The sequence below is a fragment of the Alligator mississippiensis genome, chromosome 2, assembly GCF_030867095.1.
Source record: "Alligator mississippiensis isolate rAllMis1 chromosome 2, rAllMis1, whole genome shotgun sequence".
Taxonomy (NCBI): domain Eukaryota; kingdom Metazoa; phylum Chordata; order Crocodylia; family Alligatoridae; genus Alligator; species Alligator mississippiensis.
Window position 1 is genome coordinate 272,550,586 of NC_081825.1, and position 14,333 is coordinate 272,564,918.

Consider the following 14,333-nt stretch of genomic DNA (forward strand, 5'->3'; position numbering starts at 1 on the left):
GATGTGTTATAGAAATGACACAAATGGAAGACCTGTTTTGGATGTCTCCATTTAATTTGTGTACTTTTACTTCTGAAAGCACAGGCTGAAGTGCTCCAAGAACTGTAAATGGTCTTATTTTAATTCTACCTTAACTTTGACTTTTGCACTATAGAGAAGAGAGGTGACTGACAGCTGACAATATGTCCCATTAGAAAAAAAACACCAAGATGTTACCAGCAAAGGAAGCCTCAGTGGGACACTGACTTATGAGAAATGAAAACTAAGAAAAAGTATCCTCTAATGATGCAACTGAACAACCCATAACGCTATTCTTGTGTGTACAGGAACTTAGGAATTTGTGCATCGGCTTTAGAAGTGCCATATGAAACATGTAAGGAATTCTGTCTTCAGTCACGTATATCAGTAAAATGAGAGTTTACAAACTACCAAAACACGTTTATGATAAGCTCTCCCCCACTCCTTCAGCACCCAACCAGCTACTTCTCTCTTTTGTTTCTTTAAAACTAAATAAATATCACCCACAACACTCTCATTCTTCTGTTCTGAGTACTTTGGCAGGTGCCCTCAGTATAGCAGATGGAGAGTTCTAGGGCACAGTGATGATAAAGATTATTTACCCTGAAGGAGTCCCTGTCTTTTCAAACATACTGTAGTTCCCTCAATACAGACAGTCTCCTTAGAGTAAAGCTCTAATTTAGTTTTAAATCCTTTATAAATTACAACAAAATAGAAGAGATGCATTCATAGATTTTTTTTACAGTAATTAAAAGCATTTTCTAAGTCTTCCAAATTATCTGTCTGGGTTTAGCAAGCGTACCAGAGAAGATTGAAAAGGACTTATTTATAATCCAGTACCTGAAGCTGTCCAATTTTCTTGGCTCAAGTGATATCTAATTAAAACACTACCATGGAACACGTACCACAGACCACCCTGCTGATCTAAGACCACCCCAAATCACCCCAAGTATTCAAATAAACTTCTGCTGCTTTTTAATAAAGTACAATTTTGTTAAATGATTATTTTTTTGTTTGTTGCTTAAGGAAGGCTTTCATAAAAAAACTATACTTTTCAGGTTTTAACATCTGAAATGTTAAAGACTCTGATCTGACCACTGGAGAGAAATCTTAATGAATCCAAAGATAACAAGTTAATGCCAAACCTCAACCATACGGCACTTTCAAAACACAAAATGCTAACAATTTGGGACCAGATCATCAATGCTGAAAATCCTCATTTCTTCATAACTTCCATCTGCTTATTAGTTACAAAGATTTGGTCCTCTCAGATGTTCCAAAAATATAATTGCTCAGCACAACTGAGCTACAAACTTGTAGCTTATAGCAGGAAAAAATGTTTAAAGGGTTCCACAACTGCTTTTTTTGCCACAATACAACTTTTTTTAAGGCAACGACATCAAATCAAGAAAGATACCAGTCTTACAGTTGGTTTCCCTTTGGAAAATGACAACATGGTTTCCTTACACATCACTAAGAATGTTTGCAGAGCTGATACAGTAGAATTATTCTCATTTTAGAAGTTTCCAGGCAAACAATAGATTTCTGCTGTTCTGGCAGTTGTGTTCTCAATATTTTAGAGAGCCTGAAAGCCTCTCTCCAGGATCACACACCTTCAAACTTTCAGAATTACAAATCCCAGGTTCCTGGCAGGGTGCATATACTCTGGTTCATCAATCAAGGAAAAAGATCACAGGAATTACAGTATTGTCCAGTTACAATATGAAGATCTCCAAGTTCCCCATGATCGTAAACTAGTCTCCAACTTCTGGATTGATTTCAATGCAGGATTCATGAACCGTATGCAGCTTTTAGCTAAATAAGTCCATGTCATGGGTTAATGAGTCACTTTCTCCCCAAGCTTACGTCTCTACCTTTGGTCAGTCCACATCCCTAGAGTTCCGCTAGCAGTGAAAACAACAGAAAAAATATCACTAACTAAATGACTATGCTTTCAATTAGTCTTCCATCACTTAATTCAGATAACCAAGCCACTTAAATTAAAAAATACATTTAAGTGTAATCTATTAAGAGAAAGCCTATTTTTAGATCAAATCACTGTGATTTATAGAACAATAGGGCTCATAATAATGATTCTTACTAAGAGAATAAACATATCCACTTCACCCTCACTTGAATCTCATGTTAAGAAACCTGCAGTGATGCAATCTTACAGCTATGCAATTAAAAATATAAGATTGATATATCCTTTGTGCTAAAGCGGATCTGTTCCTTTCCTTCTAATCTTACCAAATGCTATATTGTAAACCCCATCCACATCAAAGGAGGGGGCCCTTAAATACAGTATGCACAATTCAAGACTGCACATCTTCAGCCTTCCAAGGCCATATAATCCAACCTTCTATACCTTGCTCTTTCTGTTGATACCTATACTCTGCCTCCCTTTCCTTCCAACAGGAACATCAGAAGTTCAAGAGGTCTAAACTTAGTTTTCTAAACAACTTTAAGCTTCTTATGGGCATTTCTATAGCAGAGCATTATAGATTGCTAAGCAGGAACTTTAGGACTAGGACCTCTGAAAGTATGTCATAGAAAAATAAGATGTCAGCACACATTTTAACTGAAAACATCTCAAGAAATCTCTGTGAGCACATTTAAACCCAACGTATATCCTATATAAAATGTAGTCTTATGGCTTTTGTTAACTTTTCTCACCATTTATTTAGAGTTGAAATTTACTGGAATGGCAGTGCAAAGAATGTGACAGGTATGAATGCTGCTTTTATATCCACTATACCGGGGTGGGCAAAAAATGGTCCACAGGCTGGATCCAGCCTGCCAAATGATTCTTCTATCCAGCCTGTGGCTGCTCCTCTGAAGAACTACATCTGGCCCATCTAATGTTGCCCTGGCTTTCAGTGCCTCTAGCTCGTCTCCCTTCCCCCAGCCAGCTGCAGCAAAAGCAGCAATTCCCTCTCCCTCACCTGGCCCACCCTGTACCACCCCCTTAGGCCCCATGTATACTCCAAGGCAGGGGGCACTGAGCTCTTGGCCAGGCTTCTGCCCAGTGAGGCTGTCTGTGTGCAGCAACCCTACGACTTTTCACAGACCAGACAGCCCAGCCCCCACCAAGTAGAAGATCATGTAAGCTTCTTGCTGCTGGAAGAGTAAGGAGTATATGGGGAAGAGGGTCAGGAGCCATGGGCTATCTAGGCTCTCCTGGGCCGGGACCTAGTAGGATTACAAGCATTGCTAACACAGTGTTGTGCTGTGTTCCCGTGATCCGCTTTGGGCTAAGCCATGTGGGTGCAGCTGGTACAGCTCCTGCCTGACCCCGAGTCCCTAGTATGTGGCTGGGTCAGTTGGAAGTCATGCCAACTGCACCCACGTAGCCCAAAGCAGAGTACAAGAACACAGTGTGGTACCAGCCAGGCCATGTGCCAGGAATTTGGGGCAGGGGAAGAGATGCAAGCAGGAGGGGTCAACAGTGCAGCATAGGACCAGCAGAGCCCAGATAGCCCGTGGCTCTAGGCCCTATTCTCCCTGCATTCCCTGCCCTGCCCCAAGACCCCAGCACGTAGCTGGGCTGGGCTGATGTGCACTGTGTTCCCATGTGATGCCTTGGGCCACATGGTCAGATTGGACAGGGGCCATGTCAGTTGCGCCCATGTGCCAGGGACTTGGGGCGGGGCAGAGGGTGCAGGGAGAAGGAGCCTGGGAGCCACAGGTTATCCAAGCCCCGCTGGGCCAGTGCCATGCCATGCTCCACACTTCTCTCTGCACCCCCTCCCCTACCCTGAGTCCCCAGCACATGGCCAGGTAAAGCAAGAGCTGCTCCAGCTATGCCCATGTGGCCCAAGGCAGCATGCGGAAATGCAGCACAGCACCAGCCTGGCCCAGCAGTGTGCTGAGGACACAGGGTGGGGGAGGGAAGCAGGGAGAAGGGGGTAAACAAAGATTAGGTTCCCCTAACCCAGGGCAGGTATTTGGGCCAGAGGGACACCTAACAATTTTTGGTGAGCTTGGGGGGTGGAGGGGGTTGGGAGAGAAAAAAAAAAGAGTGCTGGCCAAGTCCTCAACAGCTCAAAGTTTCCTTAACAGCCCTCCAGCCCAAAATAATTGCCCACTTCTGCACTGTACAGACTGAAATCCAGAGTTCCAGTTACTATTTAATGGGAATATAATACATGCAATTAGCAAAGGGAACCAGAGGATAGTCTGCAGAGCTGTGCCGTCTGTCATTTTGGATTACAACTCCCAGAAACCACCAGGGGCTGGGGGGCAAGGGAAAAAAGGGAAAAGAAAGCTTGAGGCTAGACTAAGGGAAGAAAAAGAGCATCATGCATATGGAACCTGGTCAGCCTTGCACAGAGAAGATGGAGATCTCACTGACTCAGTCAGCCAGGACTGGGTATAAATTGTTCAAGAAGGACAGGCAAGGGAGAAGAGAGGGAGGAGTTGCTCTTTATACAAAAGAACTGTATGACTGCTCACAGCTCCAGTATCAAACTGAAGATAGGCCTGTTGAAAGTCTCTGGATTACAGTCAAGCGGGAAGTAACAAGGATGATATGATAGTTGTGTGCTACAGACCGCCAGACCAGGAAGATGAGATGGATGAGGCGTTCTTCAAACAGCTAGCGGAACTTTCCCTATCATAGGCCCTGGTTCTTGTGGGGGACTTCAAATCACCCCAACATCTGCTGGGACATCTGGCAATACAGAAGTGCACAGGCAATCCAGGAAATTTTTGGAGAGTGTTGGGGACAACTTCCCAGTGCAAATATTGGAGAGGTCAACTCAGTGCCATGCTCTTTCTGACCTGCTGCTCACAAACAGGGACGAATTGGTGGTGAATGCACCATTAGACAGCAACCTAGGCAGCAGCAACCATAAGATACTTGAGTTCAAGATCCTAAGGAAAGGCAGGAGAGCAGAGTAAGGACCCTGGACTTCAGAAAAGCAGACTTGGACTCGCTCAGAGAACTGATGGGCAGGATCCCTTGGGAGGCCAGTGTGAGGGGGAAAGGAGTCCAGGAGAGCTGTTTGTATTTTAAAGAAACCTTACTGAGCATGCAGGAACAAACCATCCCAAATTGCAGGAAGACTTAGTAAGTATGGCACAAAACTAGCTTGGGCTTAGCAGGGAACTACTAGCAGTGAGTTAATAAACTAAAGGGAAGCTTATAAGAAGTGGAAACTTGGACAAACAACTAGGGATGAATATAAATATATTGCTTCGGCATGCAGGGATGAAATCAGGAAGGCCAAAGCACAACTGGAGTTGCAGCCAGCAAGGGACATGAAGGGTAACAAGAAGGGTTTCTACAAATATGTTAGCAACAAGAGGAAGGTCAGCGAAGGTGTATATTCCTTACTGAATGGGGGCAGCAACCTAGTGACAGATGATGACGAAAAGGCTGAATTATCCAATGTCTTTTTTCCATAGATCTTCATAGGCAAGGTCAGCCGCCAGACTACTGCACCTGGCAGCACAGTTTGGACAGTAGGTGAGCAGCTGACAGTGGCAAAAGAACAGGTTAGGGACTATTTAGAAAAGCTGAATGTATACGAGTCCATGGAGCTCAATGCAATGCATCTGAGGATGCTGGAGGAGTTGGCTGATGTGATTGCTATGAGTTTTCAAAGATGATGACCAAAACTCTGCAATCAGGAGAGGTTCCAGATGATTGGAAAAGGGCAAATCTAGTGCCCATCTTTAAGAAATGGAAAGGAGGAGGATCCAGGGACCTACAGACTAGTCAGCCTCACCTCAGTCCCTGGAAAAAAATCATGGAGCAGGTCCTCAAGCAATCCATTTATAAGCACTTGGAAAAGGCAGTAATTAAGAACAGTCAGCATGGATTCACCAAGGGCAAGTTATGCCTGACCAACCTGACTGCCCTCTATGATAGAATGATTGGCTATGTGGGGAGAGCAATGGACATGATATAACATGACTTTAGCAAGGCTTTGGATATAGTCTCCCACAACATTCTTGCAAGCATGCTAATGAGGTACAGGTTGGATGAATGGGGAATAGAAAACTGGCTGGATGGTCAGGTTCAAAGGGTAGTAATCAGTGGCTCCATGTCTAATTGGCAGCCGGTATCAAGTGGAATGCCCCAGGGGCTGGTTCTGGGACCAGTTTTGTTCAATATCTTCATCAATGACCTGGAAGATTTTGTAGACATTCAGGCTGGAAGGGACCTCGGAGGATCATCAAGTCCAGCCCCCCGCCCCAGGGGCAGGAAGCCAGCAGGGATCACAGGATCCCAGCAAGATAAACATCCAAATGTAATAGGATGGACTGCACCTTCAGCAAGTCTGCAGATGACACCAAGAGCGGGGAGTAGTAGAGACACTGGAAGGTATTGCTAAGATTCAGAGAGACCTCAATAAATTGGAGGATTGAACCAAGAGAAATCTCACAAGGTTCAACAAGGACAAGTGCAAAGTCCTGCACTTAGGACAGAACAATCCCATGCACAGGTACAGGCTGGGAACTGACTGGCTGGGCAGCAGCTCTGCAGAAAAGGACCTGGAGGTTACAATGGACAATAAGCTGAATATGATTAAATGAAGAAGGCCCTTGTTACAAAGAAGGCTAACATACTGGGGTGCATCAGTATGAGCATTGCCAGCAGATTGAGGGAAGTGATCAATCCCCTCTATTTGGTGCTGGTGAAGCCACATCTGGAGTAGGCTGCTGCTTGAGTGCTCTAGGCACTAATGGTTAATTTGGGGATACTGCTGAAGGTGTGTGTGGGGGGGGAGGGGGAATTAAGGTGATAAGTGTATGTTACCATAGTGTTGGTATCTCTTTACTGTTACCTCTTCCATCCCTTTGGCCCATTAGCTTGTGACCCTAACCCCTATGATTTTCTATATAGAAGTGGGAACTCCCCTTTGCTTCTTGTGCCAGTTGCTGGGGTTGCAGGGTTGGCACACTATTCACAAACTATTCAAAAACACAGAGATGAAATGATTCTCTAAATACATCAGTAGAGACAGATCCAATATATTCCTACAGTCTCCATTAAACTGTAGTTAACCAAGCACTGACTTCAATCACTTAGGTAGAAATAGCATAGTGGATTCTTCTCCTCACAACTTCCAAGTTCTAGCTTGCTTTGCTTGCTTGCTTTCCCATGGCCTATTTAAATATATTATTATACATGGATGATCAGGCAAGAATTTGTACCAAGTAAGGCAATGAGCAACAAAACTCTCTCTCTCTTTCTAGCATATCTCAACAATAGGAAACAATTCATACAGCAGCTCACACTGCAGACAAATCACAATGCATGTATACACTCCCCTACCTAGTATTTCTATGACAGCACAACCTGCCCGTAAGTATTCAGCCGCACCCTTCAGTTGTCAAGGAAAGTAATCTAAAACAGTAAACTTTACCCTGAGTCATTCTGAGGCGAGCACTTTTAAGCTTTTCATGCGAAACAAGTAAGCCACAACAGAAACACTGTTGTGAAATATACAAAATTATTTGGTCTACAAAAATGTATTAAAAACACCTACCTACTAGATCTGGGTAGATAATCAAATGTAAAGACACTAACATACTGTGGCAGAAATTAAATGTTGCTTAAAAATTCTATGTGAATCTTTAAAAGGCAAACTGACATTGATGAGGCACCACTATTGCACAGCTGTGGGTTTTTGTTTTGTTTTGTTTTTTACTTCCCAAGTATGTTGAGATGCTTGGATACTATATTGCTTGGACACAAAATAAGTACCTGGCTGTACAAAAGACTCCAACAGCAAAGTTAACAGCATACTTCTGAGGAAGTTAATATGTTACTCTTTTTCTCATTAAGTGATATCTCCGACTACCAAGAACAGGAAAATAAGTTATATAAATAACATACTGTGCGGACAAGTCCAAACATATTGCCAAGCTAAAAAGTGGGTTTGTAAAATAAAAAAAATTAAAAAAACCTTTAAATACCAAGTCCCAAAAGCACCCTGGACATATGGCAATCTAGCTAGGTTCTCATGTACCCAAATAAAAAATAGGTTTCTATTATTATCATAAATTCAGGCTCCATAGATACTGCATGCAATCTACCTTTCTGAAATGAAACTCCTAAAGAGGTTGTCAGTGACCCTCTATAAATAAATAAATAAAAATGTACATCAGTCTAAATATTAAGGCAACTTGAATAAAGAGTGGTTTATTATAACAAGGGAGGGAAGCAGCTCTCCTGGTTAACTCAGTTGGTAGACAAAAGGGCAAGTCAACAATATGAAAGTTGCTATGGTTTCAACAGGGAGGCCAAAGTAAAAGAGGAAACATAAAGAAGTAGAAAGGTAAGTTTCTCTGGAGTTGGAAAATAACCTGGACAAGCTAAACTGGGCACTCAGCGACATACAGCACTCCACACAAAACAATTCTTATTTAGTGGCAGAGAAATTAATCAGCCTCCAAACATCCATCTGACGACAGCAAATGCAATACAAACTTAAAGTGAAAAAAATGTATAACAAAACATTGCTACTTTTTATTATTAGATTTTTTTTGTCCAAGTTTCTTGTCAAAGAATCGGCACAACTGCCTAAATCTTTCTAAACCAATATAAAACGGATCACTGTATCATGAAATCAAAGAATTGAAGGGGACTTCTCCATGGTTCCTACAGTAGTCAAAAGCCTTATTTTTAATGCGTTTATTCTCAGAGAAGTGCTATATTTCCTAATTTACAGATAGGGAAAGGTCAGACAGGAGGTATGGGCCTAAATTGCACTTAGGCAGATTTTTAGGTACTTAAAGTCAAATGACAATCCACAACATCCCTGCCTAACCAGTCAGGCAATAATGGGATGTTATGGCACCTAAGTCACCTGTACACAAGTGTGGAGACTGCTTTGATACACTGCAATTACAGCACGTTGGAGCGAACTGAATTAATCGAGTCTGCTGGACTGTGGCAATTACTGCACTCCAGCAACCTCCCTCATCTCATGCATCAGCATCCCTGTGCTTCAAACTTGAATTAAAACCCATTGCATGAGCTTTAGTTCAAGCACCCCTGCCATTCTGAAGTGCAGGGACGCTGATACACAAGATGCTGCAGAGTTTTAATTAAAGCAGCTCTCAGAGCCACTCTAATTAAAACACCACTGTCTCCCCTACCCCCAGAGCATGTGTAAAAGTACCCTTAAGTTTTACTAAAAAAACTGTATTTAGGCACTTCCTGGTTCAGACACTTTGCATGCTCAGAACTGTTGCTATTTTGGCTGAGCCAAAGGTTTAAGTGTCTAACCTTCCTAAGTCCATGTGGAACTCACAGAGTAGGTATCCCTGTGTGCTAGTCTACTCAAGGATCCCACCTGGTAGGCATGCATATGTAATACATATTAATAGCATTGAATTGAACATCCACAGCCACTTGTTCAAAAATACAAACAGAGGAGATAGAGGGGACACACATTTTGTATAAACGCTTAGTGTGTAGACTACTCAGCCAGGAACAGGGAGAGCTGGGTTCAATTTCCCCCTCAGCTGGAGAGTCACAAACCTGAATCTTCTATCCCCTGGAGAGTTCACTGGTAACCAAGCTATGGGTTAGGTGAGACCAAGGACACTCTGCTACTGCTAATGCAAGATTTATGGGCAAGAGTAAGAAGGCTGACTTGTTAGCCCAGAAAAGAGGGCATTCTCCTGCAAGAGAGCGAGCTTCCAAGCTCTGGGTTCCAGCCTCTGCTCCCAGGGCTCTTTTTGCATTAGTCACTGGATCAAATATGTAAGTGGTCTTGGTTTACAGAGTTATGCTCACTCTTGCCATCACACTTGCATTCCTTTCTATATAGTAGTCTAGCTTCAACAGGAGGGGTGTTCTGACAATCTCCTGGGAAGTGGGAGATCAGAGCGAGTCCTCAGTGCTGGGCTACAATTACACACTTTAATCTGGAGAATAGACAAGGCTTCAGACACTGCTTTCTTCATCAACTTCAAGGGTGACCTTAGCCATCCTACTCAGCCTCCTGCTGCCCAACTGTAGACTCCCAGGATTTCCTTCCTGGGGCCCAATGGCTATGTTGAGCATCAGAAACCTCCTAAGTGACCTGCCCAAGGCCACATACGAAAAGCCTGTGGCAGACCAGGGAATGGAACCCAGGTCTCTCAAGTACTAGCACCAATCTCCAAACCTGGGATGATGCCTTCGATTACTACTGACATGAAAAACACACATTAGAAGTTACCTATATATTTATTTTCTTCATTAGATACCATACAAAAGTTGAACAGCAAGGTGCACTTAGTTGTTTTAGGCTCACCATACAACTTCAGGTCAGAAGAAAACTGGAGCTTTTCACCAAGTGCATAGATTTATACTTTGTACCATCAGATATGTATTTATATATAGAGATTTATATTTTTTGTCACAACCTCCAAATAATTAATACATCTTAGAAGTACTGACCTCTATTGGTGTGATGGCAGCAATAGCCAATTAAAAGTGGATAAATGTAGCATCTGGTACTTGAAGCGCAGTGGCCCAGGGTGATCCTCTGGTATATTTCGTTATGACTGGGCAATTGGAATATAAAACATCTTCAGTATTTTGTTGAACTTACACATCTATGATCTTCTCTATGCAGCCCTACCTCTGGCCAATTCCCAACCTAAACTACGAACTAGTGACAACCTTCATCCCAATCAACTCTCTCTGAAGAGAGATCACTGAGTCAGTTGTGAGGTCAATACCTGTTGCCAGTACTAGCAACTGGAATGTCTTCTCCTGAAATGACAGTTTTTAATAGGAAAATATATGCTTGGCATTTGACTTGGTAGAGCAGACAGACCAAAGGAAAAATCACACACATTTTGTTATTTCATGGCTTCTGGTAACTACTGAAGAAAAAACAAGATCTCTATATAAATGTGAGCGCATTCACAGTCTAGTGGCCCATCTTTTATGCATAAATCCCTAAAGTCTAGTCTACTCAGCTTTTTGTATCAATTCAGCTATTTGAAGTATGGATGAATTTAAAGAAAAATAAAATCAAACTAGTTAAGATCTGATAATTGCTCAGTGCAGCTACAGTTGCATATCAGTATAAGTCTCTAAGTGTATCCATCTTGGTGACAAAGTGTATAATCACTAACTATATCAATATAATTTAAATGGCATAATTTGCTTTAAACAAACCATTGCAGAGATGTTCTTCTCCCTACTCTTCTCTCTCACCTCTACCCCAGAAGAATGACAGCTGAAGTGATGGACTTCTTTCCTCTCTGCTGCTGTGAATGAGGAAAGGGAATTTATGTTTCCCAGGTGTTTTCTAGGACTTCCCATTATACACAGAAGAGAACTTTGGCTCTACACTCATTGCAATCAGGCTACCTTAAATAATAAGCATTTTCAAGTAATCAGAAATAAGTTCACTTAAACATACAAAGATCTTTTTGCCTGTCTACAGCTTTCAAATGTAATTATCCTCAGCAAAATTGGCGGAGAACTTTGCATTTTCACTGACAGGCTCTCTCACATGCATACAGGCCTTTGGCTTCCTTTCTATTCCATCTAGGAAGAGCACAGACTAACTGCATATACTTCCTCAGCCTGAAGAAGGGTGTTTGTACCCAAAAGCTTGCAACGAAGAATTTTTCCAACTATATGACTTGGTCTAAAAGATACCAGATTTACCCAAAGAACCACGCCTGCCTTATTTCTTGTATAGACATCAGAAACTAAACTCTGTGGCAAAGACTTGGTAATACCAAAATGTGGACAGGAGCTACCTAGTCTCTTCATCCAGTTTGGACTTTCTGATCAAAGTAAGAGGTCTAGCTCACAATGATAGATTGATGGCTCAAGCACTGATCTAGGACATGAATAACCCAGGCCCAAGTCCCTTATTTGAATCAGAATAGCCAGTAGCTCTTCCCATATCTCTGTCTCTCTCTTTTTTTTTTTTTTTAATCAGAAATTCCCTCCCGGACCTCAGAAACTTTACAACAAAAGGTCTCAAAACTGACAGAGAAGGCCTAATTTGGAGGATGGCTTTTAACTGGAGTCTCCCATATCCCTCAGGAGTACCTTAACCTCTAGCTACAGGAGATTACCCAGGAATAGCCAAAATCTTTTTCATTCTAAACTGGAATTGGGAAACTACAAAGAACTTTTCCCCCATAAAAAGCCTAAGCTTTTTGTTTTCTGGCCATCCGTAGTTATGTTTGCATTCATCTGGGTGCAACGAAAAAAAAGTATCCAATAAAAGAAGTATGATAGGCAACTTTCTTAAAAAAAAAACATATTGAGAAAACTTAACACACTACTTTTTTTTTTTTTTTTAAGCAAGAGTGAGTCACTTTAAAAAGTCTGAACTTTAGCAATTCAATATGAAAGGGAATTGACAAAATCAGAGGCTTTTGGCTTCTACACAATTTCTTTTTAAAAGCAAGTCCATGTATATCTAAAAGATGGATAGACTGTTAACAACTGAAATCTACAGCACACTTTCCATTTATTGAGAGGAAAAAGGTAGCTTTTTGTTTATTGTTTAAAATGTGTGGAGGCTAAATTTGTTACTGCAATAGCGGACACATTCTCCTGAAAGAAACAAAACAAGCAAAGATGTTCAAGCTTTTTCTCCAAGAGCAAAAAGTCACCCAGAGAGAAAAATAACTCTGGAACAACCAGAGTTAAGTTGTTCCTGGGAGAGTTTCTCTGGGGAGACTAAACATGTGCATGCTTTCCCAGGCTTAACTCCTCCTGGGGACCAGCAGCAGTGGAACTGGGGGGAAAGCTCCTGTGCCTTCCCGTGACTGGGGTCACCAGGTAAGGGAGGCAGCTGCTCCTGCCCGTTCTGTAGACCAGGAATGGAGGAGAGGAACAGCCACTAACTGATCCCCACCAGCTTCTCACTCTAGGACATTGTCTGTGAGAGAAGTGGGCAAGGGCTTTGTCCTATTAATCCCTCTGCTTGGCTCCTGGTGCCCGGTAGCAGAGTATGGGGAACAGTTTGGGCTGCTAAGGTTACCATATTTCCAGAGCATATGGGTATCGTGTGTACTTTCTCTAATGTAAAGGAAGGACAACCCAAAAAAAAAAAAGATGTAGGAGTAGGATAGGAAATACAAGCTTTTAAGAACATTGAAGTCAGGAATCCAACACAATGCTCCTCAAAAGGAGATGTTTTGTACTCAGTAAGCAAGCAAGTAAATACATTTAAGTGTTGGTAAATAAACTAAAGCTTGTGGGCATGGTCCAGGGAGGAAAAAAAAAGAATCAAAACAGAATCAGAATTAATCCTATGGTCTTGTCAGGTCACTGCACTAAGGCCACTGAAGAGACGCACTGAATTTGAACTTGTATTTTATTTCTTCCTTTGCTATTTAAAAATTTAAAAAGCAGATTTATCAGTCATTTTCTCTTTAGAGGTTTTTGCTAAGTACTTTACAAAGGTTAAACTTACTTTGCCAAGTCAGTCAAGTATAAAGTGGATGAAAATATGTCAAGTTGTTAGCCTCCCTAGGCAAAACGTTAAGAGTATAGGTTATACTACAGTTATTTTTTCCTTAGCCTCTAAAACCAAATAACAGTTTTCTTTAGTAATGCAGTGCAACCAGCGTACGAAAGCTGTACGAACTGATTTTTAGGGAAATAAACATCTTACTCCTTAAGATCTGACAAAACTTCTTCATAGGCGTCTGATGAAGTAAGGATGGTGGTTGTCTATGAAAACAAATGCTTCTCTGAACAAGTTAATCTCTCAGGTGCCACCCTGCCCTACCTTCTCATAAACACCTTGTAACACAAGAAAAGGGAGGTCAAAATTTGAGCCACCTGGATTTGACAACATCCTTTTTATTTTCTAGGGTAACAATAATAAGGCTTCAAAAACTGACTATGGCATCAGTCACATGTATGAAACAGCATACAACAATAAACTAATCTTGAACAAATAAAGCACAGTCTTTTCTAGTGTTGGGCTTCTTTCCTGTTTCTTCCAAAAGAGTTTTGTGACTGAAGACATTAACTCTAACTCATCCTGACAAAATTTCCAAGGATCCAGTCTTAGTACTACCTCCTAGTAGTATTTGATTAAATGTTTCAGCTTATCCATTACATCAGAACAAATTTTAACAAAGACACTTGAACAAAAATAATGATGTAAAATCCTTAGAAACAGTCATAAAATTAGCTCAAAATATTTTTAAAATACTGCAGTTCATGTGTACCTGGGGGGTGGGGAAGGTAATAAGCCTAGTAGTTATGTAACTGCATATAACAGTTACGGGTAGAGCTTAATTGGGGGAAGTTTCCTTTTGTTCTATGGGAGATTTTACATGATCTTCTGCAACAATGGATAACTACTAGCATAAAA

At 41.6% G+C, this 14,333-nt stretch overlaps 1 protein-coding gene across 9 annotated transcripts in view; it reads right to left on the reverse strand.

The window, feature by feature from the left end:
• FOXN3 (forkhead box N3) overlaps positions 1-14,333 on the reverse strand; it is a 324,200-nt gene that overhangs the window by 95,211 nt on the left and 214,656 nt on the right. The window lies entirely within an intron of this gene.